At 38.1% G+C, this 22,623-nt stretch overlaps 1 protein-coding gene across 23 annotated transcripts in view; it reads left to right on the top strand.

Annotated features, from left to right (window-relative positions):
• Positions 1–22,623, top strand: part of KIF21A (kinesin family member 21A) — a 147,603-nt gene that overhangs the window by 30,664 nt on the left and 94,316 nt on the right. For 2 of the 23 annotated variants that reach the window (XM_070619388.1, XM_070619386.1), the window contains exon 2: positions 10,677–10,764. The exons of the other annotated variants lie outside the window; for them this stretch is intronic. The gene's annotated coding sequence lies outside the window, so the exon portion shown is untranslated. The remainder of the gene's footprint in view (positions 1–10,676; positions 10,765–22,623) is intronic. 23 annotated transcript variants of the gene reach the window in all.

The following is a 22,623-nucleotide window of genomic DNA, read 5'->3' as shown; positions in this document are numbered from 1 at the left end:
TAGTCAAACATTTAAATATCTTCTGCAGAATGTCTAGACAATAGGCAGGAGAAACATAAACCTTTTTTTTTTTTAATAGGCATGTTGCAGCATGCGCAGATTTTAGATGTGTCTACCAACATGTCATTAATCATTTTCCTCCCTGAAAATGTTTTTTCTTCTGACTGTAAATTTGTTGTGTGCTTTTTGGATATTAAAAATGTAACAGCTAGCATATTATATTTTTAGATCAATTTGAATAGTATTTATTGAATTACTTCTATGTATAATTTATTGTGATGGATTAAAAAGAAGCACTATAAGGCATAGCATTTTAAACTTCAATATGCATTCCAGTCACTTGAGGATCATGTTAAAATGCAGATTTTAGTTTAATAGGTCTGGGCTGGGGCCTGAGATTCCGTGTTTCTAAGAAGCTCCCCAGTTGAGGGTCATGTTGCTGGTCCATGAGTAGCAAGTCTATAAGGTGTAGATTATATAATTAAATAGCTGACATTCTTCAAGAATTAGTATTTACACATGTGAGATATTTAGATAATACTTCAAGGTAAGACGTGATTGAGAGCTAAAAGAAGTGTGGACAATATGTGGTCTAAAAGTTGAGGAGAAGTTGAGATCATGAGGGACTGCTTCATGGGAAAGGCCAGGTTTAAGCTTGGCCTTAAAGGGAGGCAGGAATTGGTGGAAAGGCAAAAGGAAAGGCTTTACAGAGAAGAGGAGCAGTGGTCAGACAAAGATGAGTCTGAATGAGGGCACTGACTTTTCCGAGCAGGGAGAAGCATTCTCTCTTTTTCTCCCTCTCCCAAGGTATGAGAATTTTGGAGGGGAGGAGGGTGAGAGGTGAGCTCTGTGATTTGCTTCATTTTCCAGTGTATAGGAGTTTTACAGTTATTTGTGGTGTTTATTTCTAGTTTAATTCCACTGTGGCTAGAGAATATACTTAGTATGATTTCAGTTCTCTAAAATTTGTAGAGACTTACTTTATGGCCCAGCCTATGGTCTATTTTGGTAAATGTTACATGTGCACTTAAAGAATGTGTATTCTACGGTGGTTGTATGGTCAAGATAGTTAATAGTATTGCTTAAATCTTCCATATCTCTACCGATATTTAAAAATCTGCTTGTTTTATTAGTTATGAAGAGATGTGAGTTAACATTCTTCAACTATGATAATAAATGTATTGATTTTTCCTTTTGTTCTATCAATTTTTTCTTTTTATGTTTGAAGCTGTATTTTTGGGAAGAGATATTCAGGATTTTTATATTTTCTCTTTTTATTGATCCTTGTATTAGTTTTCTACTGCTGCTGTAACAAGTTCCCACAAACTTAGTGGCTTAAAACAACTCAGATTTATTACCTTACTCTTCTGGAGGTCAGAAGTCCAAAATAGGTTTCACTGGGCTGAAACTAAGGTGCTCCCAAGGCTTTAGGAGAGGGTCCCTTTCCTTGTGTTTTCTAGCTTCTATTGCTATAGTCCTTGTATTCCTTGGCTCATGGCCCTTCCTCCATCTTCAAAGCCAGCAGAGTAGCATCTTTAATCTCTGTTTTCATCTTCACGTTACATTTTCTCTTATGAGGACTCTTGAGATTAGATTAGGCCTCCCTGATCCTAATGCGGGATACCTGATACCAGATGATGCTCCATCTCACGATCCCTAACTTAGTCACATCTGCAAAATCCCTTTTGCCATATAAGGTAACATTTTCACAAGTTCCAGGGGTTAGGACATGAACATATTGGGACTGGCATTATTCTGTCTGTCACAATCCTGTTATCATTATGAAATATTCCTCTGTATCTTTAGTAATATTGCTTACCATAAAACTCAACTTTATTTGCTTAGGGTTCATTGAGTTTCTTAAATCTCCAAGCTTATGTCTTTTATCAGTTTTGAAAGTTTCTTGGTCATTATCTTTTCAAATATTGCTTCTAACTCATTTCCTTGCTCTTCTCCTGGGACTCCAATTATACGTATGTTATGTGTTGAGAGTGTCACACATCTCCCCTATGCTCTCTTCTCTTCTTGTTATTTTTTCTTTCTGTACTTCAAATTGGATATTTTCTATTGATCTGTTTTTAAGCCAAACATGTCTTTTTTTGTCCAAGCTACTGTTTAATCTATTCAATTAGTTCTTGATTTCAGATATTGTATTTTTCAGTTCTAGAATATCCATCTATTTTTTCTAGATTCAAATTGTCTCTTGAAATTCTCTTTTCATTCATTTTGTTGATCTTTTCTTTAATATATTTGTAATAGTTATTTTATAGTTCTCACTAGCTAACTCCAACTTTTTGATCATCTGTGGGTTTGTTTCCATTATCTGTTTTTTCCCTCTTCATTATTAGTCACATTTTCCTTCTTCTGTTACATGTGTCTTGACCTTATTGACTTTATGCCAGATATAATATGTAAAAGACCAATAGAGGGGGATTTTTGTTTGTTTTTTGGAATGAGGCTTGGGTTAAGAGAGATGGAGAATCACTGTGAATTGTATAGGGAACATATGGACATTGGCTTTTTGCTTGTGAAGGAACTGGGAATCATATTTGTTAAAATGATTGGTAGAGTAGATCCAAATTGTGTGGTTTTCTCTAGAACTTGCTGAGAGTGGGTAAGCTGTGTGACCTTCAGCAAGTTACTTCCTCTCAGTATCTTGGTTTCCTCTTTAAATGAGATAATTACAGTACCTATCCCACAGAGTTATTGTGAAGATTAAGTGACTATGTCTGGCAGCATAGTAGGTGTTCAATATGTGGCCATTATTTATTTGAAGACTGAGAATAGGCTATAGAATTTGGTTACATGGTAGCCATTAGTGTCTTTGTCAAGTGCGTTTTCAGAGATTTGTGGTGACAAACCTGAGTGGAGGAGGTTGAGGAGAGAATGAGGAATTAGAGACAGCAGGCACAGTCCACTGTTTTGAGATTGCTATAATGGGAGTTAGAAAATGTGGTAGCTAGAGGGGGACATGAGGTTAAGTGATAGATTCTAGACACGATAATAATTATAATTTAATAAACTTCTCAGCAACTATATAAAGTAGGTATTATTTTTACCCCTCTTGTAAAAATGAGGAATCTGAGGCATGAAAAGAGGAATGCAATTGTAAAACATTTGTACACTGAGAATGACCTAGTAGAGAGGGAAGAATGCAGGAGCTGAAGGGGTAATTCCAGGAATAAAGTTTTCAAGTTGGTCAGAAATGAGGGAATGTAGCCTGCAAGTGAAGAGTTTGACCTTTGATAGGAACAGGGATGTGCATTCATTTTAACAGTATTGGAAGCAAAGTAGATGAGTAGACTTGGGAGTGGGAAGATAAAGTTTTATTCTGATAGCTTGTCCTTTCTCATTGAAGTAAAAACGTGGGGATTAGCTGGGAGTGGGTTTGGACGTGTTGGAGGAGAAGCAGTGAAATAGTTATTTTGAAGAGTGAGCGAGTCAATTAACTTGGGATATGGATGAGCCTTTTGGTAGTGCTGAGGGCTCATTTCAAGATTGTGATCATAAGTTTAAAGTGAGGATTGTGGAGGCAGGAGAGCAAAGGGAGTTAGGGAGCTCATCATCTTTGAGAAGGAATGAAAGATGAATTAACATGGTGAAGCCAAGAAAGGAATAAAACAGTCTTTTCCCTTGAAAAGCTTCAAGTCTTGCTGCCAAGTTAAGTGATACACACCTAAAAGGATACATAAGTAAGCAAATGATAAATACCAAACGGATCACCTATACCCCAAGCTTTGTCCCTTCAAAGGAGCAAGCGAACACTTTGGGAAACATGGGTGGTTTTTGTGGGAGGTGAGCAGTGACTGGGTATTAAATTGTATGTAGAGGCCAAAAGGATAATCATTTAGCATCTCTTTGGCTTCTTTACTGTGCTTTTTAAATCCAGAGTCTTTGAGTTCCTTATCTGTTGATTCTACTTCCTGTGTAGTTGAGTGGATAGAGACACTGATTTGTCTGTTTCCCTCTGAAGATAATACAACATTGCAGTTTTCCTTAAATGAGGTATAATCACACTGTGATGACCTTGAATTGTGTTCATTTTCATTTTATGTACCAGAGATATTGCTTAAGTTTGTTGAAACTTGGAAATATTACTTTGTAGGTTTTTTTTTTTTCTTTTTGGAGAGGGAGGTGCTGTTAGGGAGTAAAGTTTTTTGTTTTGTTTTTCTTTACAGGCTATGTTCTGTAACTTCACATTTCTGTTAGAATTTACAGAAGTGTTTTTGGAGTATTCTAAGCTTTCTATGACTTGAATATGAAGAATGGCTAGGAAAGAAATATGTAAAAACATGCTTTGCATATGAGCTAAAGGGGAGATTTTTTTTGTATACAAAACAAAATGTTAGTCACATAATTGATATAATGATGGGTTTATAACTATTTTACCCACTAGTGAGTGAATTTTTTATTTTTCTTAGTGCATATTTTTTTCTTATGGCCTAGTTAAGAATGACCAACTCTGTGTTTTCAGTCATTTCAGTGAACAGGCGGCCTTCTGTTTTAAACAGAGAAACGTCTGTTAGTAAGAAACATGCAACAATAATGTGGGGCTTTTCTTAGTAGTTTGTTTTGGAACTTTATATACACTTTTATAAAGCAGCTGCAAGGAAAAGTGTGTGTAGGTTTTTGTTTCTTAAATGTTAATATAAGGAATATTTAAAGAACTGTATAAAGCTTTTCAACAGTGCTTTATTTGACTGTTACTATTTAAATTTTTTCTGCATTTCAGTTTTATTACATGGCTACAGTTTTCCATAAGATACTAGATATTTTTATTACATAAACAAATATATTTTTTATATAGAAATTCTTAAAAATGTTGCAATTATTTTGGTAAAGATACATTCTTTGGACAGTAAATTCTGTATATTTTTCTAATTAATATTTTACTTTTTAAAATAGCATTTAACATTAAAGACAACTTAAAAAGTAAATTCTCAGTTATAATTTTATTACATAAATAGCTTTAAATCCTCCATTATGTATTTTAATGACATCCGCTATTTATTTTTTTAATTTGAAAATAAAAAGTCCCTAGAAAAATTTAGTTTACATAGGCAGAATTTGTTCAACCCTGTGCATTTGCAATTTGTGTTGGCTCAGTAAGGAATGTATAATATTTGGAATAGTATGGATATTGCTGAAAATATATAGGTATGACTATTTATATCATGAAACATGATGGTTATTACATTGCAAGAAGTAGGTGGCATTTATTTATACTAAATTGTGTTAACTCAAGGGAAAGGAGAAATTTTACATTAATGGCCTAAAAAGCGTATTGCATATTTCCCAACTGCTTTTCAATGTGTTTTTTAGTTATGAAAAAGAATAACAACTCAGATTTATTTTTAGCCCTACATAAGGTTGTGGAACTAATACCTAGAATGTGTTATCCTTTCTTAATTAAAAAATATTTTCAAAGGAGCTGGAAAGAGCAGTAATTATTCTACGTAATGTTTTTTTTTTCTAATAAAGATGCCATTTTTTTCCAATCTTATTTGCTAGTAAGGTCAGAAGGATAAGGTGATCCTTCGCCATAGGTTAGTGGCCCTTACATTTTAATATGTGTAAGAATCTCCTGGGTGCTTGATAAATTTGTGGATTCCCAAACCCAGCCCTCTAGAGATTTAGATTTTCAAGTCAGTATGTTTCACAGGCTCCTTGATGATTAAGATATATCTGGTCCTTTGAGAAACTTTGTCCAGGTGGTGGTTCTTCAACATTAACTCAATTCTCATTGATATTAATTCAACGTTAATTTCAACGTTAACTCAATTTTCATTAAATCTTTAACATTTGTCTCAAAAGGAGTTAGACTTTGCTGTCAAGCCTGGGATGTTTTAAAAACTTACATGAAAATGTTTTGGCTATTTTAATAGCTTTGGAAGTTAAAATAAGTTCTCATGTTGTACATTTGTATAGAGTTCTACAATTTAATAGACACTGTTACATCTTTTGCCATTTTATCTTCATAACAAGCCTGTGAAGTAGGTAAAAAAGGTATTATTAACTTCACTTATGCATTGCGAAACAGGCTAATGAAAGTTAGTGACCAGCCCTAGGCCACGTAGCTAATAAGCAACTGAGCTTGACTAGAATGTAAGTCTTGACTCCTACACCAGTACTCTTTCCATGATATCTACCATAGAAGCTATCTAAAATTGAAGAGTTAAAAAAAAGAAAGTATGTGTGTTTATACACACTTATGTGGTGTATGCATATTGCGCTTATATGTCTATATATATATATATATACACGTATACATCATCAGACGTGGTTAAAGTTTTCTAATTAGAAAAGTTAGCATGTTGATTAGATTTTAACATATTTTTAGATAGTAAATGTACTTTATCTTATGAATTCTAGACTGTGAACTGTGTAAGGGCTTGGATTGTATGTTATGTATCTTTGCATTCTAATTGTCTAGCTTACTCTTTTGCACAGAGTACCCAGGTGTTCAACAAGTGGTTGATGAGTGAACGAATGGATAAATGAATGACCATTAGGCTTTTGTGTCAAGAGGGAGTATTTGAAGGTTTTTGATGTGTATTCTTGTCTTAAAATGGGAAAGGATTATTATGGGCTCTTGATTTTTAAATGGGGGTGGCATACATTCTTGAATCATCAATATATATTTTGTGCCATTTCTCACAAGCAGATGCCAAACGGTGCTTCATGAAGAAGCACAACAATCATATGATGGTAGTATTTTTTTTAATGCATTGTAGAATATTTTATAGTTTTTAGGTCATATATGCACTTTCCCCCCCCAGTAATATGATGTATGTTACCCGAGTAGGGCTAGTTCTCAGTCGAGGTGAAAGAGGTTCCTTTTACTTTAGAAATCTCTCAGAATCCCTTAGAGAACATCTGAAGAAAATGTTTCTAAACCTGACAGATCTTTAAACTACCATTATGTTTCTCCTTGCCTTTTTTTCTAGAGAGAAGTTGACCTACCTCCTGCTCTATGCAAGTAGTTTTGGTAGTTCAGAGAGATTTCCAGTATTCCGTTATGTGTCTGATAGGGATCCTTTTGTGTTATATAAAATAAAATGTCTTTAGTGTCTCTTTCTAGTATGAAATCCCCTAAAAAAGCGCAGTTACCTTTCTTTTTCTAGAACCAAATTATTCCTTATGCCAATTATTTAGCGTCTGAATACACAGTCGTGTGCTGCTAGTTTTGTTTCATTTTGTCTTATTAATATATATGATCTTTTGTTTAGAGGAGTAGTAGGAAGAATGACTGAATCAAATATACTCAGTTTGTTTCTCTGCCTATTTGCATAGTTGCATATTTGCGACTCATAAGTAGCTTGTTAAGGAAGCATATTGAATCAATGATTCAAAAGACATTTTGGATAAACTATGGTTTTCATGTATTTCTACAGTTCTCCTTTTTTTATATTACATATAATTGATAAATGCATTCATTACTAATCCTGAAATCCCATTTCCAAAAGGTAAGTGTCTACCAAAATACCTTTTCTTGAAAAAGATTTGAGAACAATTTAAGAAGAAGAAACACTTTAAACACTTTTCACGAAGACATGCTTTTGATTGAATACTGGGCACTGGTTTTGATTCAGTGTTTGGCCCTCAGCCACGCGTTCCTCCCATGCACTCTCAAGCTCTTTGAGCTGCCTCAGTAAGTATCTGTAGAATCATGGGAACTTGGCCTTTACTGTTGTTAATAACATTTTATTGTGAACACCCTTTAATCCTTGGTATACTAAACTTACATCTAAAGCATTTTTTGAGAATTAGAAATGTTTTTCAAAAAATATCTTTGTAAGACAGGACAAATGGGCAAAAAATTTACTTTGAAAGCTTTGCTTTTTTTTTTTACCACTCTACTTTCCTATTATTCTTTTTTTTTTTTTAAAGATTTTTTTTATTTCTCCCCAAAGCCCCCCAGTACATAGTTGTATATTCTTCGTTGTGGGTCCTTCTAGTTGTGGCATGTGGGATGCTGCCTCAGCGTGGTCCGATGAGCAGTGCCATGTCCGCGCCCAGGACCCAAACCAACCAAACACCGGGCCGCCTGTAGTGGAGCGCGCGAACCCAACCACTTGGCCACGGGGCCAGCCCCTGCTTTCCTATTATTCTTGTTTCTTTTGACCTGGAGATAACTTCATTTTCCTTTATCATTCTCTAATCTTTTAACTCTTCTGAAAACCACAGCTTCCTACTGTACCAAGTGTTCCTTACAAATGTTCTGTTTTTCTTTCCATATTATACTCTCTGACCTTTTTCTGATTTCCTTTTTCTTTCTTTTTTTTTTTTTTAAGATTTTATTTCTTCCTTTTTCTCCCCAAAGCCCCCCAGTACATAGTTGTATATTCTTAGTTCTGGGTCCTTCTAGTTGTGGCACGTGGGATGCCACCTCAGCATGGCTTGATGAGTGGTGCCATGTCTGTGCCCAGGATTTGAGCCAACGAAACACGGGGCTGCCTGCAGCGGAGTACGTGAACTTAACCACTTGGCCATGGGGCCAGCCCCTCCTTTTTCTTTTTTTTGCTGAGGAAGATTGTCCCTGAGCTAACATCTGTGCCAGTCTTCCTCTATCTTGTCTGTGGGTCGCTGTTACAGCATGGCTGACAATGAGTGGTGTAGGTCTGCACTTGGGACTTGATCCTGGGCCACCATAGTGGAGCATGCCGAACTTAACCACTAGGCCACAGGGGCTGGCCCTTTAACTTGTATTATTATTATTATTTTTTTTTTGGTGAGGAAGATTTGCTCTGAGCTAACTTCTGTTGCCAATCTTCCTCTTTTTTTGCTTGAGGAAGATTAGCCCTGAGCTAACATCTGTACGAGTCTTACTCTATTTTGTATGTGGGTTGCCACCACAGCATGGCTTGACAGTGGTGTAGGTCTGCACCCAGGATCCGAAACTGCGAACCTGGGCTGCTGAAGTGGGGCATGCCGGACTTAACTACTACGCCAAGGGGCCAGCCCCTTTATCTTGTATTTTTTAAGGAACGTGTCTGATTCTCTGAAATGCAAGCTGAGAATAAATTCTTGTCTTATTCTTCTTTGTTTCTCACTAGTGCCAAACAGGGCTTTTCAAAAAGTTGGTGCTCAATAAATATTTATTCTCTTGTATTAGGTTAATCTTTTTTTTTTTAAAGATTGGTACCTGAGCCAACAACTGTTGCCAATCTTCTTTTGTTTTTGCTGTTTCTCCCCCAATCCCCCCGGTACATAGTTGTATATTTTAGATGTGGGTCCTTCTAGTTGTGGCATGCGGGATGCCACCTCTACGTGGCCTGACGAGTGGTGCCATGTCTGCCCCCAGGATCCAAACCAGCGAAACCCTGGGCTGCCGAAGCAGAGTGCTCGAACTTAACCACTTGGCCACGGGACCGGCCCCTAAATTAATCTTTTAGTCTAGTTTCCATTAATATAATTTCATAAAAACCACTCATCTCCAGGATCCTTTGTAAAACCTAAACAGAGGATTGTTTGCTTCTGTGGTGTAATTAGCCGTTTCTGCTTTAGAGTTTTCGGTCCTCATTTCTGATGCATCATCAGAACTATGTATCTTTGATGGTATATTTCTCTCTTGTTTTTCCTTAGGGATAAAATAGTCCTCAGAGCTTCATTCTCAATCATCCTTTCTCTATTTCAGTACCTGATGATAGCGTTTGACACCATTAGCAAACTGCTGTGATTAGCAAGAAAGTGGCAGCTGTTGAAGATGCTCCTGTTCTAGCATTTAAAAGATCCCGGATTCTACTCTCCCTCTCCATCACCTAAAGTAGGGGCTGGGCATCCAGCCAAGAGTAAAGAAAGTTGTGAACAGTGGAAAATAGCTCAAAGCCCTGGGGCTGGGGTTTTCCCTATAACCAGAAAGAGCGCTTTGTTGTGTCACGTTAACTCTGCTTTGTTTCTATATTACTGTTTTCACTTGTTAACAAAAGAGCCTATGTCACAGCTGTACACAGGAAGCACAAATGATAAGTGCAAAAAATACATAAGTGATAAATGATGCTAATTCATCCCTATTATTTGCCTTCAATTCCAATAAAATTTGGAGTAAATTAATTGGGGTGGAGTGACATAAGAATATATTTAAATTCCTTTAACTTTCACTACATAAATGCTTTTTACCTTTGGTTGTGAGAAATGTGGAATCCGTCTTTTCAGAAGGGCCAATTAATGACTTATAGGTGATAAGACAAACAGTAGCATTCCCCTTGCCTTTTATACATTAAGCATCTCAGCCTAATTCTGTCCTAATAGAAAATTTGACTTTTTATTTGTGAAGTTAGTGCAATTTTCATGAAATGTGTTTCCACATCACAGATGAAACCCTTGCTTGCTGTGTGACTTGGGATAAATCACGTTATCTCTGAGAGCTTCTGTCTCCTCGTTAGTGAATGGTATAGGCCCTTCTAGGACCTGCCTTCTTTTCCTAGCCTAGATTAATTTCCCTGTTGATTGGCTCCAGTGATGTCTCCAGGTCTGTTTCTATAACTTGTCCCATTCTCATCCTGTCTAAAGCTAGTTAGGATTAAATCATCCTATGACTGCTAAGCTTCCCCAGAACCCTCCTAGGGAGCCTTTGCTCTTTACTGGATCCAGAATTAGGGCTGAGCATGGCAGCCTTTGCATTCGAAGGTTTGAGCATTCCTTATTTCCCTCTCCTGCTTTGTGTATTGCCTTAGGCTGCTTCTGATCCAGGACCCTGAGTCCAAGCCTGTTTAATAGAGAATATGCACGTGTAACTAATCCTCTTGACAACTACCAAAGAAGGTAGGTACCTTTATCCTTATTTTAAAGACAAGGAAACTGAGGCACAGGGAGATTCAGTTACTTGTCCAAGTGCACTGAACTATGGAGTGGCAGAGCCAAGATTCAAATAATAATCATTTCATCTGACCCCAGAGTCCATGTTCTTCACCACGTCACTATGCTGACCCTGTCTATGCATGAAGCCCATGTCTTTGGTGCAGGCATATTGACTGTGTCTGGATTTTCTGTGACTTTTCCTTACCTCCTGATTAGATAATCTGGTACATATCGATACCTGAATTTTGATTGAGTCTCTACTATTTGCTGAGAGACTGCCTGAAGGATCTAATTACCTTCTTGGAGAGCAGTCTCCATGATTGTAGGGTTTTTTCCTGCCCCAGCTCTCAAGTCCTTATCTTTGCTGGCCCCATGTTATTGAGGCACACCATCTGGAGTTTCTGAGGCCAAGATTCCTATCAGTTTTTTTCTTCTAAGGAACATAAAATATATATAGAAAAATGTATAATTCTGTTCATTTCTTATAACCTTTGTTAATATACACATGTATTATAGAATCTTAGGAAACGACAAGAACCTGAAAAGAAAGATAAAAAGTGTCTATAGGGGCCAGCCCAGTGGTGCAGCAGTTAAGTACGCACGTTCCACTTTGGTGGCCCGGGGTTTGCCAGTTTGGATCCCGGGTGCGGAGATGGCATCGTTTGGCAAGCCATGCTGTGGCAGGCGTCCCACATATAAAGCAGAGGAAGATGGGCACGGATGTTAGTTCAGGGCCAGTCTTCCTCAGCAAAAAGAGGAGGATTGGCAGCAGATGTTAGCTCAGAGCTAATCTTCCTCAAAAAAAAAAAAAAAAAGTGTCTATATTCTAGCCTGGAGAAATCCTGCTTGTTATGTACTTACTTCAGATTTTAGATGAACACACATACATATGTGCCATTTCATGATTTCTATTTTCATATTTTTAACTTAATTAGGATAATTAAGTAGATATACTATTTTTGTGTGTGTGTGAGGAAGATTGGCCCTGAGCTAATATCCGTTGCCAATCTCCTTCTTTTTGCTTGAGGAAGATTGTTACTGAGCTAACATTTGTGCCAATATTTTATGTGGGATGCTGCCACAGTGTGGCTTGATGAGCGGTGCTAGGACTGCGCCCGAGATCCGAACCTGTGAACCCTGGGCTGGCAAAGTGGGGTGTGTGAATGTAACCATTATGCCACTGGACTGGCCCCTACATATACTATTTTCATACTGTTCTTTTAAAAATAAGGTTATTTCTGATTACATGGACATCATCTTAAGTGGATTTGATAGTTTCTTATTTGGTGGTGTTGTCACTAAGACCAGATTCCCTGGTTTTAGTCTTTATGACATGTGTCTTTCCTTTCTGTATACTCACTAGCTGCTCATGCCAATAATCCTGGACTTTTCTTTGTCACACTTCACCTCTAATCCATCAGCAAATCCTATTGGCTCTACCTTCTAAAATATACAATATTCACATAATTGCTCATCACCTCCACTATTGCCACTCTGGTCAAAGTCACCGCCATCTCTTGCCTGAATTATTGTAGTACCTTTTTTTAAAATTAAATTTTTGTTTTTTTTAAAGATTGGCACCTGAGCTAACATCTCTTGCCAATCTTCTTTTTTTTTCTTCTTCTTCTCCCCAAAGCCTCCCAGTACATAGTTGTATATTCTAGTTGTGGGTCCTTCTAGTTGTGGCATGTGGGACGCGCCTCAGCGTGGCTTGATGAGCAGTGCCATGTCCGCACCCAGGACTCGAACCAATGAAACACTGGGCTGCCTGCAGCGGAGTGCACGAACTTAACCACTCGGCCACAGGGCCAGCCCCCACTATTGTAGTACCTTTTGAATTCATCTCCCTGCTTCTGATTCTCTAAAGTCTGTTCTCTATACAGTGGTACTTTTAAAATGGAAGTCAGATCACGTAACTCTTCTGCTCGAAACCCTACAGTAGCTTCTCATCTTACTGAAGGTAAAAGCTGAAGGCTGTACAATAGCTTACAAGGCCCTACATGATGCAGTCTCTAAAGATTTGAACTCCTACTCTCTCCTTTTCTCTCTGTTACTCTGTCCATGCCCCACTGGCCTCCAGGCTGTTCTTTTAGCCTGCCAGGAGCGCTCGGCCTCAGGGCCTGTTGTTTGGGACATGCTAGTCTCCAAGTGCAGTAACAGGCCATCTGTCACAGAGGTTGTGAAACAGAAGGACTCAAGGGCAAATTAAGATGTTCAAACACACAGTTTATTAAATTGATTTAAAGCACACTGTGAGAAGGAAGGAGAAGGAAATGGAGTAAAGTTAACATACTTAGGAGAGGGCACAGTGAGTGAAGGACCACGTTCCTTGAATCTTGGGGTGTATAGTTTTCATGTCTTTTCTCTCTGCCTTGACAGCAGAGAAGACCAGAATTGAGGTGAGCGAGAGGCCCCATCAGATAGAAGATGCCCTGGTAATACCAGTGACACTTACTTGCTCTATCAGACACAGGCTAGTATGCCTGGCCTTACCTGTAGCTTGCCAGTTAGCTTGCTGAGCAGCTGTAGGTTTTATTTGTGTTTCTTGGGCAGAGAACATGTGGGATAACCTCATACATATAGAGTGTCTCATATGTCTCATGTTTATTTAGTGTTCATGAATATTTAATGCATCAGGTGTCTCGTTATACTTAGAGCCTCTTGAATATTAGGAGCCTCTTGCATATTTAGTGCCTCATGACTTCAGGTTTCTCTTGGTCCTTCCATTCCTACCTCTGTTTAGGGACATGTGCTCTACTTACTAACTACTTCCGCTTATATGTTTAACACATCTCATGAATGCTGCGCATGTCTTACAAGCTACTCACCATTTTTCTAGGCTGAACACATCACCTATGTTTTATAAACCATACACTTATTCATCTCCTATAGCAGAATTAAATATTCTACAAAGCAAATGCATATTACAGGACCTCTGCGCTTGCTATTCCCTCTTTTGTCTGTAACACTCTTGCTGAAAATATCTGCGTAACGTCTCTTTCTTCAAGCCTTTGCTTAAAGATCATTTCAAATATCATCTCGCCGAAAGGCCTTCTCTGACCACCCTATATAAAAGAGCAGCCTACTTGTTCCTTCAACCCTGATCCTCTGCTCCCTTTTCTGCGTTAGTTTTCTCCATTGCATTTTTTACCATTGGATACACACTAACTTCTTCCTCATTAGAATCTAAGCTACTTGAGGTTAGGCACTTTATTTCCCTTATTCAGTGCTCTTTCTCTAGTGCTTGGCACATAGTTATAAGTATTTGTTTAATAAATGAATGAATGGGGAGCCAGTTGCTTCCTTGGGGATTCACTTAAAATAGTGGGATTCTTTTTCTTCATTAAAAAAGAACGTAGACATAAGGAAAAGTTTTGGTTATAAAGGCCTTGAAACTACTAACCTGGCTGTCAAGGAACATTTTACAATAAGAGAGAGTTAAGAATATAATAAATATTAACTTTTTAGTGAATAATAACTTTCTTGCAGTTTGTCTGAGAGCAGAAGGATGCTTAACTTAGTTACCATTTTTGAACATGTGGTTCCATGATAAATCAATTAAAGAGCAATTTTTACAATGGTTACCATGTATTTCAACAGGTATTTGTGGAATTTATGCTTTTTCCAAAACAAGTACAAGGAATGGATTTTGGGATTAAAGATTTTACCTTCTATATGGGAAAAGAGATACATTCAAGAAACAGGAAAGAGCAACGTATGGCAAGATAGGAGTTAGCATAAAATGAGTCCTAGAGCCGATAAATGCTGCAGGAGTTCAGAGAAGGGAAAGGTCAATGTGGGCTTGAATGCTGGGGGTCACTGTCTAGACTTTGGAGGATGGCTTGGATTTGTAGAAAGGGGGGTGTAGATCTGATGGAGGTAAGAGATGCTGAAGTCTTGCATAACACATAATAGAGAGTTTGAATTGAAGGTTTTAAGATAAGTGGGTAACATGATCAGATAAATGTTTTAGAAATACAGTAATGTATTTAAGAGAGTTGATAGTGTTCTAAACTCAAGTAGAGTCAAGTGAGATTTGTTTGGTTACCGTTTGTTAATATTGTTAGTGCAATTTATTATTCTCTTTTTACCAGGTTTATGATAACCTTCATATAGTTTTCTGTTATTGCATATATTAAATGATATTGCAATTATTTATTTTCATGCTTCTATCCTCGACTAGTTCATAGTCATCTTGTGCTCCAGGCATCTGGCTGCCAGTGCTCAGAAGATGTAGGACAAATACATGAATTTAATGAACTAAGCTGTTTGGCTAGCATGGAATGCATCTAAGCTGGTTTCCTTCTTTTTTTTATTTGAGGAACATTGGCCCTGAGCTAGCATCCATGCCCATCTTCCCGTATTTTATATGTGGGAAGCCCGCCACAGCATGGCTTGATAAGCGGTGCGTAGGTCAGCGCCCAGGAACCGAACCAGCAAACCCCGGGTTGCTGAAGTGGGGCACATGAACTTAAGTGCTATGCCACTTGGCCAACCCTAACTGGTTTCCTTCTTAAATTTAGCTCTCAGAATGTTTAAAGATTCCAGTTTTAAATTGGGAGATAATCAACAGCTGTTGACATAAGTACGTTAAAGTAGTTCTGGTGATCGGCACAAAATTTTAAAAATTTGCATCTTCTTTTTTAAAGATTGGCACCTGAGCTAACATCTGTTGCCAATCTTTTTTTTTCCTCTTCTTCTCCCCCAAACATCCCCCGGTACATAGTTGTATATTCTAGTTATGGGGGTCCCTCTAGTTGTGGCATTAGGGACACCGCCTCAGCTTGGCCTGACGAGTGGTGCCATGTCCACACCCGGGATCCGAACCGGGAAAACCCTGGGCCACCAAAGCAGAGCGCACGAACGTAACCACTCGGGCACGGGGCTGTTCCCCCGCAAAATTTGCATCTTGGCAGTGTCTTTAGAGACATATTTCCCACATTTCAACTCCCTCAGGCATGTCTGTTCTTCTTCTTTCTCTTAAAGTTCATTTGTGCATGATTCCATTTCCTTCATCTTGGTTATCCTAATGAGATGAAAACATGTGTATATAGAGAGTGCTAAAATGAGCAAAACATAAGATTTGATGTTTAAATATAATAGAATAAAGGGAAGCATCTTGCAGAGAGGAAAATAACTTTTTAGTATTTTGTGTTTGAATGCTTATTCTACCGAAAATGTTTCTTCGGTTGGCTCTTATCTCATGGAGAACCCTTAGGCATAGCAGTTTGGGACACCCTTATGACTTCAGAGTAAAGATTAGAGTCACTGCCTACAAGAAGTGTGAGATAGTTCAGAGAACCATGTCTAAAATGTATACCATAAGTACAAAATATGTATATATTTCTTTGAGCTCTTTAAATAAGTTCTAATGATTTCATTTTAGTCTCACTACAACCTGAGTAGGGAAGCAGATTCGATACTGTTTATTTCTGTGTGACAGATAAGGAATGTGGTATTGTCCCCCATTAGCAGTCTGTTTTCACTCATTTCTTTATATCTCTGTGCGTGATCTCGTGTAAAAACTTCTCCCTGACCTATCGTTTGATAGTAAAGGTGGTCGCTTTAAATTGAGATTCATTGACCTTTTTTCCTTATGGCGGTTTTAAAAATGTAGATTATAGACTTCCCAGGACACTCTAATGTGCATATTTTGAATAGTGTGTACAGCATTGTTGGCACCATGGATAATAAGAATCTGTCAGTTGCTTTAAGTTTGCAGTTAAAATTCCAGTTCGAAGCATCCTCTTTAGTTGTTAATTTGACTTGTGGTTACATAAAAGTCCCTTGGGATACAATTTAAAAGTCTGGCTAAGGATATTGTGTTAGATTTGTGTGAGTGGCTGCGGTTGAGGCAAAACTTTGTATGTCATACTCCAAAACTGAGGAATGTGTTCCTCATTTCATCTAGCATTGTGTTAAGTCTCTAAGCTCAGTACTCAGCTATTTATATCTTTGTGGATGGCACTTGCCATTGGATTATTTTTGCCAGCTCTCAGGTTGCTACCGCCATGTGCGAAGGGCTGGATTCTGTGGTGGGCCAGTAGATCCCAAATGTTAATTTACTGTTATTTTGGGAGAACTGCTGAAGATGTAGCTTCCAGGGCCCCACTCCAAGGGTCTATTAGCTAGATCTGCAATGAGACCCAGGAACCTAAATTTCACTCGTTCAACAAATATTTGAGTACCTACAGTATGTGCCAGGAACTGTTATAGGTGATAGGGATGTGTAAATATCTTCTCTCTTGAAGCCTTTTTGCCAGTGTATGTGTGTGTGAGTGTGGGGGATCACTGCTGGGAAAAAGGCTATAACATAATAAGTTAATTATGTAGTGTGTTAGAAGGTGATGTGTACTATGGAAAAAATAGAGTCTGTTAAGGTGGATTTAGCAGAATGGGGAGTCCTATGTGTAGGGGTTAAGGATGGGAGTATGATTTTACCAGCTCTCAATATTATTCTGATGTATGTTTGACCACACTTTGAGAGATACTACTGTAGACATCAAAATCTAAAATGATAATTTAATATGATTTCCCATCAATTGATGTTCTTCAAATTAAAAAAAAAGTTAATATTAAAGACAAACATATGGTGAATTATAAAGAACTGAAGGGTAAGTTTTTAACGGTTTTATTGGGGTATAATTTATGGACCATAAAATTCACCCGACAAGAGTGTAGAGTTCAGTAAATTTAGTAAACGTATGCAGTTGTGCAACTGTCGCCACAATCCATTTCTAAAACGCTTCTGTCACCCAAGAAGTTTCTTTGTGCTTGTTTGTAGTCAATCCTTCCTCCTACCCCCAGTCCTAGGTAGTCACTGATCTGCTTTCTATCTCTATAGTTCTGCCTTTTCTAGAATTTTTTATAAGTGCACTCATGTAATCTTTAGTCTGTTGAGCCTGATGTCTTCCACTTAGTATTATGTTTTTGGGGTTCATCCATGTTTTGCATGTCTTAGTAGTTCGTTCCTTTTTATTGCAGAGTAGTGTTGCATTGTACGACTATGCTGTACTTTAGTCACCAGTTGGTGAATATTTGGATTATTTTTAGTTTTTGGCTATTTTGAATAATGCTACTGTGAATATTTGCACTCTTGTCTTTCTATCGACATATGTTTTCATTTTTACTGGGTAGATACGTAGGAGTGGAATTATTGGGTCTATAGTAAGTTTATGTTTAACTTTATAAGAGACCGTCAGTTTTCCAGAGTTGCTGTACCACTTAATAGTCCCACTGGAAGTATGTGAGGGTTCCAGTTTCTCCACATCCTTGCCAATACTTGGAATTGCTAGTGTATTTTATCATAGACTGTCCTGTTGGATATGTAATGGTATCTGTTTCTGGTTTTAATTTGTGTTTCCTTAATAACCAACGATGTCAAGCATCTTTTCATGTGCTTATGGACCATTTGTGTTTCTTCTTTGGAGAAATATCTATTCAGATCCTTTGCCCATTTATAATTGGGTTATTTGTCTATTATTATTGACTTTTAAGAGTTCTTTATATATTCTGGATATTAGAACCTTATCTGATGTGTGATTTACAAATATTTTCTCCTATTTCATAGGTTGTCTTTCACCTTCATTTTATTTTTTTTAAGATTTTATTTTTCCCTTTTCTTCCAAAGTCCCCCGGTACGTAGTTGTGTATCTTTAGTTGTGGGTGCTTCCAGTTGTGGCATGTGGGACGCCACCTCAGCATGGTCTGATGAGTGGTGCCATGTCCACGCCCAGGATTTGAACCTGTGAAACCCTGGGCTGCTGAAGCAGAGTGTGCGAACTTAACCACTCGGCCACGGGGCCAGCCCTTCACCTTCTTGATAAAGTCCTTTGGTGCAGAAAAGTTTTAAATTTTGGTCAAGTCCAGTTTCCTCTGTTGCTTGTGCTTTTGGTGTTACATCTAAGAATCCGTTGCCAAATTCGAGGTCATGAAGATTCACCCTTGTGTGCTTATTATCCATTCATATAGTTTCACAAAGAATACATTTTTGGAAAAGGAAAAAAACAGATTAGGCAGTAGAGACAGTAATTTCTACTTTTCAATTAGATGACTGTAATCTAGGATTATCTCTCCTTGGCATTGCACCCATCCATATCCCAGGCTTGGATTGAAGAATTTTCTCAGGATTCCTCTCAAATTTATTTCTTGCAGTTAACCAACTCTAAGGATGATTTCAGTGGTTAAAGTAGATTGGAGTTAAATGCTTCTCAGGCAGCATGTTCTCAACTTTTCAGCTAATGACATTTTGTCTTTTTTGAGGAAACAAATAACTTCCTGTAGAGACTGATTTATCTACATGAGCAGAAGTCTTATGGTGTCCTGTGGTTTCTCGGCCCCAGACTTTCCTACTTCTATATTTGCTTAGAGTGCTTACTTATGTAGAGTGGAATCATTTAATGTTCTTTTTCTTTGATATTCTGTTTTTCTCTCTGTAGAAGGTTACTTGATGTGGACAATTTATATTATATTATATTGTATTATATTAAATCATAGCATATCATAGTAAATATCCCCCCCTTCTTATGGTAGGCAGAATAATTCATCCCCCCCAGCAATGTCCAAGTCCTAATCCCCACTGTGAATATGTTGCATGATGTGGTAGGGGGAATTAAGGCAGCAGATGGAATATTAAGGTTGCTAATCAGCTAATCTTAAAATAGGGAGATTAACCTGTGTTATCTGAGGAGGCCCAATGTAATCACAAGAGTCCTTACATAGGGAAGAGGGAGGCAGAAGAGGAGGTCAGAGTGGTTTGATGAGAGAGAACTTGACCCCTGTTGCTGGCTTTGAAGATGGAGGAAGAGGACCATGAGTCAAGGCATGTGGCTGGCCTCCAGAAACTAAAAAGGGCCGGGGAGTGGATTCTCCCCTAGAGCCTCCAAGAAGGAAGGGAGCTCTGCTGGTACCTTGATTTTAGCTCAGAGAGACCCATTTTGGATTTTTGAACTACAAAACTATAAGATTATAAATTTGTGTTGTTTTAAGCCACAAAGTATGTCGCAATTTATAACAGCAGCAATAGGAACCAATGCACCCCCTATTAATTGCCATCAGATAATGACTGATTTGCTGTTTGGCAAATATGCATCAGTCTTCTAAGAGTCTAATTTACAATTTTTAAAGTTATTTTAAGATTGATTATTCTATATTTTCACCATATCAAGCTTTGCTTATTCTGTTTATTAATTGGAAGTGAAAATATGCTCATTATCTTACTCATAATTTGCTAGGAGGCCCTCAATGATGTTCTAAATGTAATGAGCCATAATCCCCTAAACAAGGAGCAAACTTGCTACAGAAGTAGTCTGTCCCTGGACTGGGACAGGATTCTGGTTTTGAGACCTTGGGCAAGTCACTTAGGCTCTCCTGGCTTGGATTTTCTTCTCTGTAAAATGAGGGAGTCAGAATAAATAATCTTTCAGGTCCCCTCAGGTTCTTTGTTATGATACTTTAGTGCATGTGTGTATGTATGTGTGTATCCACACAATTACTCTATTCTTTTACTTTAAGTCATGATTTGAGGAAAGTGTTGTGTCTATTGCTTGGGGATGAAAAATATAAAATTTTGTTTAATAAGGTGTTGAATTGTTCATTTGTTTAATCCTGTATTTATTGAGTTTTGACTATGGCTTTGTACTGAAGATAAAAGTGAAGACCCTTTCTGCTCTTGGGAATCTCATGGTATCACAGAGAAAAGACATAACCAGAGAGATAGCTCTACTTAAATTGCTATGCACAGTGCTAGGCAAACACGGAGGAAGGGGACTCAACCTCCTAATCTTTGGAGGTTAGGACTGGCTTCCTAAAGGAAATGATGCTGGGAAAGAAGGGTGTGGGTGGGATATGTGGGCTGAGGATGGGCATCTTAGGCAGAGGACAGAACATCTCTGAAGCAACGGAGAGGGAGGGAGAGAGCCTGAAGTGTTTTAGGGTGCTATTAAGAGATTTTAAAGGGCCAGCCCTGGTGGCCTAGTGGTTAAGTCTAGCATGCTCTGCTTTGGCAGCCAGGGCCTGGTTCCTGGGTGCAGATCTACACTGCTCTGTTAGCAACCATGCTGTGCTGGTAGCCCACATACTGAAAAACAGAGGAAGATTGGCATAGATGTTAGCTCAGGGCAAATCTTCCTCAGCAAAGAAAAAAAAAGATTTTAAAGAGATTTTAAATAGGAAAATTAGCATTTTTGCATTCGTGTTTTTAAAAGATCACTCTGGCAGGCATGTGGAAGAGTTTTAAAGTGTGTGTAAAGTAGAGCCAGGAAGATGGCCAGACTGGAGGTAGTGAGAACAGTGAGATTGTTGCCATCATCCGGGGGAGAAATGACATTGGCCCTAACTAAAGCTGGGACAGTTAGAATAGAGAAGATGGTTTGAAAGGTTTTGCACCGATAAAATGATCAGATCTTGATAATGGATTAGATGTGAGATGGCTGTGAGAGAGAAGTCTAGGATGACTCTGGGATTTCTCACTAATAGAGCTATGAATCGGTGTGAGAAGGGCAGAGGTGTGGTGAAGACAGTATGAATGTTATTGGGCATATTGAGTTCGAGGTGCCTGTGAGGGCATCTGGGTAACTGTGTGGCCTAGGACTCTGGAAAGAGATCGGGATGGTGATAAAGATTTGGGAGATATGACCATATGTAAGGTCACCGTAAGTGTCAAAGGAAATGACATCTGAAAGTGCCATACAAATATGACCTAATCACCTGATGAATAAGTGGTAGACCAAGGTCTCTTCAGCATGTGAACCCTCCTACTCAATGAAGGATATTCTCATGACAAAATCGTGGAGAGGATGTATATACGTAGCAGCTGGGGGTTGAATTTATATGATCTTTAAGGTCTTTACAAGTCCTGAGTTTGAATGAGTTAAATGTAAAGCACGTAAAACAGTGCCTGGCACATAATATGTGTTACATAAATGTTTGTGATTATTCTGAAATCTGTAGAATCTTTGTGGTCTCTGTTGATTTGGATACCAATATGTTTAGGTATATCAATACTGTTTGATTGTAAAATGTATACAGAAATAGCAAAATTAACAAAAATGCAAGCTAATGTTTCGTTTTTGTCTAATTATTTGTAAATAAGCTTGCCAAACACAATAATGGGGATTGCTTGGATAGAACCACAGGTGGTTTCTTTAAAGACCTAGTTAATGAAAATGAAGTTTGAATTAGCTGAAATTCAACAGGTTTTGTGCTTTAAAGGCAAGTAGACAAAGACTGTGACATTTGACATGAAGATGACATCTGCATAGCATGCTCTGCCAAATTTACACAAGAACTGGCTTAGGAAAAGCGCTCTTTGGCTGCCCCTGAGCTTTGATTAGCATCTGAATGGTGCAATGAAAAAGATGAAACGAAGCATTCAGAATGAGGGCGAAAGGAGGACTAAAGGATTTCCTGCAGATTGGTTTGGTGTTGTAGATACTCAAGTTCTGGAATACGCCAGAACTGATCTGGCTGACTACTACACTGAATCCAAGCTGTGATGCTTGTACTACTGTGCTGAACCCAGTGTTATACAAGTTAAAAGCTTAACCACTTTTCCTCTGTTTCCTTGTTCTTCATCAATAAAGTTGGGTGCTATATTGTGAGGATTACGTGAAATTACATGAAATAACATGAAAACCCAGTATAGTGTGCCAGGCACATTGTAGATGCTTGTCCTGTATTAGTTCCCTTTTTCCTTACTCCACTGTAAGCACAGTGATAGTTAAAACACGATTTCTTCTCTCTTATTCCTTTGGGGAAAGGATCAAAAAGTTGCCTCAGTTAGTTGAATACGCCCTGTCTTATCCTGAGTTTCCTGCACACCAG

Source organism: Equus przewalskii, chromosome 5, assembly GCF_037783145.1.
Source record: "Equus przewalskii isolate Varuska chromosome 5, EquPr2, whole genome shotgun sequence".
NCBI lineage: Eukaryota > Metazoa > Chordata > Mammalia > Perissodactyla > Equidae > Equus > Equus przewalskii.
This window is presented reverse-complemented; position numbering and strand designations above follow the sequence as displayed.